The sequence below is a fragment of the Gracilinanus agilis genome, chromosome 5 (genome assembly GCF_016433145.1).
Source record: "Gracilinanus agilis isolate LMUSP501 chromosome 5, AgileGrace, whole genome shotgun sequence".
Lineage (NCBI taxonomy): Eukaryota > Metazoa > Chordata > Mammalia > Didelphimorphia > Didelphidae > Gracilinanus > Gracilinanus agilis.
In genome coordinates, this window is record NC_058134.1 from 167,874,980 (window position 1) to 167,880,447 (window position 5,468).

The 5,468-nt window shown below is 34.2% G+C and overlaps 1 pseudogene; it reads left to right on the forward strand.

Annotated features, from left to right (window-relative positions):
• Positions 1-967: 967 nt before the first annotated feature.
• On the forward strand, positions 968-1,302 carry LOC123249520 (annotated as a pseudogene).
• The last annotated feature ends 4,166 nt before the right edge of the window (positions 1,303-5,468 follow it).

Below are 5,468 nucleotides of genomic sequence, written 5' to 3' on the forward strand. Positions count from 1 at the left end.
AAGGAGTTCTACCAAACTCCTTTTATGATACAAATATGGTACTGATCCCAAAGCCAGGTAGATCAGAAAAATAGAAAGAAAACTACAGACCAATCACCTTAATGAACATAGATCCAAAAATCTTAAATAGAATACTAGCAAAAAGACTCCATTAAGTGATCAAGAGGGTTATCCATCATGATCAGGTGGGATTTATACCAGGAATGCAAGGTTGGTTCAACATTAGGAAAACCATTCACATAATTGACCATATCAATAAGCAAACCAACAAAAACCACATGATTATCTCAATAGATGCTGAAAAAGCCTTTGATAAAATACAACATCTGTTCCTATTGAAAACCCTGGAAAGCATAGGAATAGAAGGGCCTTTCCTAAAAATAATAAACAGTATATACCTAAAACCATCAACAAGCATCATATGTAATGGGGATAAATTAGAAGCCTTCCCAATAAGATCAGGCTTGAAACAAGGATGCCCACTATCTCCTCTATTATTTAACATTGTACTAGAAACACTAGCAGTAGAATTAGAGAAGAAAAAGAAATTGAGAGTATTAAAATAGGCAATGAGGAGACTAAGCTATCACTCTTGCAGATGATATGATCGTCTACTTAAAAAATCCTAGAGAATCAACTAAAAAGGTAGTAGAAATAATCAACAACTTTAGCAAAGTTGCAGGATACAAAATAAATGCACATAAATCATCAACATTTCTATATATTTCCAACATATCACAGCAGCAAGAGGTAGAAAAGAGAAACACCATTTAAAAATCACCCTAGACAATATAAAATACTAATGAATTTCTCTACCAAAACAAACACAGGAACTATATGAACACAACTACAAAACACTTTCCAAACAATAAAACTAGATCTAAACAATTGGAAAAACAATGATTGCTCATCAGTAGGATGAGCTAACATAATAAAAATGACCATTATACCCAAATTAATTTACCTATTTAGTGCCCTAAAGGCCAACCCTTTTGGAGGAGGATCTCAGGCAAAAGGGATTGTCTTGGAAAAAGTTGGTGTGGAAGCCAAGCAGCCCAATTCTGCCATCCAGAAGTGTGTGAGAGTCCAGCTAATTAAGAATGGCAAAAAATCACTGCCTTTGTTCCCAATGATGGCTGCTGGAACTTTATTGAGGAAAACGATGAAGTTTTGGTTGATGGATTTGGTCGGAAAGGTCATGCTGTTGGTGATATTCCTGGAGTCCGCTTCAAAGTCGTAAAAGTTGCAAATGTGTCTCTTCTGGCCTTGTACAAAGGCAAGAAGGAAAGACAAAGATCATAAAAATTATATGATGCCTTTATCGTAGTGAAGAATTTTCATGTAAAAACAAACTACCAAAAAACTTTTTTACTGAATTACTGAATTAAAAAAAACTATAACAAAGTTCATTTGGAAGAACAAAAGATCAAGAATTCAAGAGAAATAATAAAAAAATGTGAAGGAAGGTGGCCTAGCTCTACCAGATATTAAACTATACTATAAAGCAGAGGTCATCAAAATAGTATGGTACTGGCTAAGAGACAGAAGGGAGGATCAGTGGAATAGACTTGGGGTAAGTGACGTCAGCAAGACAGTGTATGAGAAACCCAAACAGCCTAACTTTTGGGACAAAAATCCACTTTTTGACAAAAACTGTTTGGAAAACTGGAAAACAATATGGGAGATGTGATGTTTAGAACATCACCTCACACCCTACACCAAGATAAATTCAGAATAGGTAAATGACTTGAATATAAAGAAGGAAACTATAAGAAAATTAGGTGAATATAGAATAGTATACCTGTCAGATCTATGGGAAAGGGAAAATTTTAAAACCAAGCAATAGTTAAAAAAATTACAATATGTACAATAAATAATTTTGATTATATTAAATTAAAAAGAGTTTGTACAAACAAAAACAATGTAACCAAAATCTGAAGGGAAACAACAAACTCAGAAGAAATCTTTATAACAAAAAACTCTGACAGAGGTCTAATTACTTAAATATACAGGGAGCTAAATCAATTGTATAAAAAAATCAAGCCATCCCCAATTGCCAAATGGGCAAGGGACATAAATAGGCAATTTTCAGATAAAGAAATCAAAACGATCAATAAGCACATGAGAAAGTGTTCTAAATCTCTAATAATTAGAGAAATGCAAATCAAAACAACTTTGAGGTACCACCTCACACCTAGCAGTTTGGCTAAAATGATAGCAGGGGAGAGTATTGAATGTTGGAGGGGATGTGGCAAAATTGAGATACTAATGCATTGTTGGTGGAGTTGTGAACTTATCCAACCTTTCTGGATGGCAATTTGGAACTATGCCCAAAGAGCTCTAAAAGACTGCCTGCCCTTCAATCCATCCATAGCATTGCTGGGTTTGTACCCCAAAGACATTATAGATAAACAGACTTGTAAAAAATATTTATAGCTGAGCTATTTGTGGTGGCAAAAAACTGGAAAACAAAGATTTGCCCTTCAGTTGAGGAATGGTTGAACAAATTGTGGTATATGCTGGTGATGGAATACTATTGTGCTCAAAGGAATAGTAAACTGGAGGGATTCCATGTGAACTGGAAAGACTTCCAGGAATTGATGCAGAGTGAAAGGAGCAGAGCCAGAAGAACATTGTACACAGAGACTGATAAACTGTCATAAAATTGAATGTAATGGACTTCTGTACTGGCAGCAAAGCAATGACCCTGGACAATTCTGAGGGACTTATGTTAAAGAACACTACCTACATTCAGAGGAAGAATTACAGGAGTGGAAACACAGAAGAAAAACAACAGCTTGATGCAGACATGGTTGGTGATTTAGACCTGAAATGACCACACCAATGCAACTATCAATAATATGTAAATAAGTCTTGATTGATCACATGGGTTAAAACCAGTGGAAATATGTGTTGTATATGGTGGTGGTGGTGAAGGGGAAAGTAAAAACAAGAATCATGTAACCATGGATAATTTTTAAAAAAAATAAAATATTTAAATTAAAGGTGAAAAAAAAGAAATAGGGAAGTCTAGAAAAAGAGTGGGTTTAGAGGAAAATAAAATAATTTCTCTCTTGAACATGCTGGTTTTGAGATACACTTGGCAATCTGGTTTTAAATATCCAGTAGACAAATGTTGGTGTGGAACTGGATCTCAGGAGAGACTAGAGCTATCATATATATCTGGGAATTATCTGAATAAAGATAACAATTTTAATCATGAGAGTTAATGCAGTTCCCAAATAAGAACAGAAAGAAAAGAAGAGGGTCCAAGACAGTCTTGAGATATATTCATATTTAAGGAACTGATCTGAGTTATATCCAGCAAAAGAGACTGAGGAGGTTCACTAATACATGTTAATAGAACTATGAAAGCATGTCCATTTTTTAAAAATCCTTTACCTCCCATCCTGGAATCAATACTGCATATTGGCTCCAAGGCAGAAGAATGGTAAGGGTAGGCAATGGGGGTCAAGTGACTTGTCCAGGGTCACACAGCTGAGAAGTGTCTGAGGTCAGATTTGAACCCAATATCTCTCATCTCTACACCTGATATCCAGCTATCGAGTTGCCTCCTCCATTTTGGAAAAAAACATTTTGGAATTTTGTAAATAAAGTGACTAAAAATGCCCATAAATTTTAAATCAGAGACTTCTTTACTAGCAATTTGTCCTAAGGAAATCATCAATAAGAATGAAGTTCCCATATTTTCCAAAGTATTGAGAGCAGCACTTTTTTATTGCTGACAATTAGAAATAAAGTGGGTCTTTATCAGTCCTGTTACATGAATGTAATGAATATTACATATTACTGTGTCATAATAAATAAATTGTGTGATAAATACAGAGAAGATGGAAAGATCTATATGAATTGATGCAGAGTGCAATAAACAGAGACAAGAAAACATTATACATTATACACAAGTGTTAAAATAATGCAATTGAAAATAATGGCCACACAATAGCAAATCAAAAGTTAATGTAACAAATTATATACAGATCAAGCATGATGAATGAACAAATATGATATGACACCCACAACCTATGCTTTTATGGAGATGAGAAGTCCATTGATGTTACACATTATGTGTATTTTCAAACTTTTTCAATGTATCAGTTATGCTAATTTTTCCTCTTTAAAAATATTATTTGTTATATGGGATGGCTTTCTGAGAGGAGCAGGAAAAGAGATATTAAAGATATCAATGACAACATAAAAAGAAGGCATCAATAAAATTTTTTTTTAAATTTACCCTGCAAGTTACCAGACAATAATCATCAAATTAGCAGTATTGCTTATAATAGCCATGGTTTTAGAGAGGGAAAGAAATCCCAGAATCCAAATATTCAGCAAAACTATTGTAAAATCTATCCATCTTTCCAAATCAAAAACATTCACTTGTCTAATAATTAGATGTAAAAATACTGAAATTTACTTTTATTTTTCAAAAAAAAGTTTATCGTTTTCATATTTCTGGTTGAGATCATTCTTTAGAAAAATTTCCTGCTCTCTTATCTAGATGCCTGCTCTAATCATTCCAAACTACCTATTATTAGAAAATTTACCTTGACAGCAATTAAACATGCAAATGAGCTACCCATTTATTTTGGTTCTGGGAATGGAAAAGATCATTAATCAAATTTATAAATGCTATGAAACAATTTCTTCCATGTTCATTAAAAGTCACTATGAAAATGTTATCTCTGGGCTTAGTTGACAGTTTTAAACTTAATGTGGTTTTTAATCAATGGCAACAAAATAGAATATTTCACCAGTGGGCACCTAAATCACTACCTACTAAAATGATCTCTTTTCTCCTTGGATTTAATAATTTCCTTCTCTGGACAGAGAGGGCAGTTTACCTCCTGGCTATTGTCCTGGGGATAAAAGTGGCTGTACTGAAAAGTTTCAAGACCGTCCTCTAGTGTTCCCTATAGAACAGTTTATGGACATCTCAAAGAAGTCTCATTAGCAACCCCCACCAGGTAAAAAAGTAACACAACTCAGTACTAAAGAGTACTTGAGATATTGAGCTAGATTTGCTCAAGAATGTAGGATAGATCTAATTTCCAATATCTGTTGTATTTATCCTTCAGTATTGAGAGCCATTATCAATGATCCCAAAGCCTCTCTGTATTTTACAACCAGTATCTTTAACTCTGAAGCACCAAATTATAACATGTTTTTAATATATTTTCTCTTGATGCTCTAAAGCAGGGGTTGGCAACATATGGCTCTTGAGCCATATCTGGCTTTTTTGAGGGTCAGATATGGCTCTTTCTGCAGGAGCCATAAAGTCAATTTTTTTTCAGGTGCTATTACAGGAGTGTGCACTGTGAGCACTGTACGGTTCTCACAAAATTACATTTAAAAAAATGTGGCATTTATGGCTCTCATGGCCAAAAAGGTTGCTGACCCCTGCTCTAAAGAGTACTATTCCTTGTTATATAAGAGAATTCACTATCTAG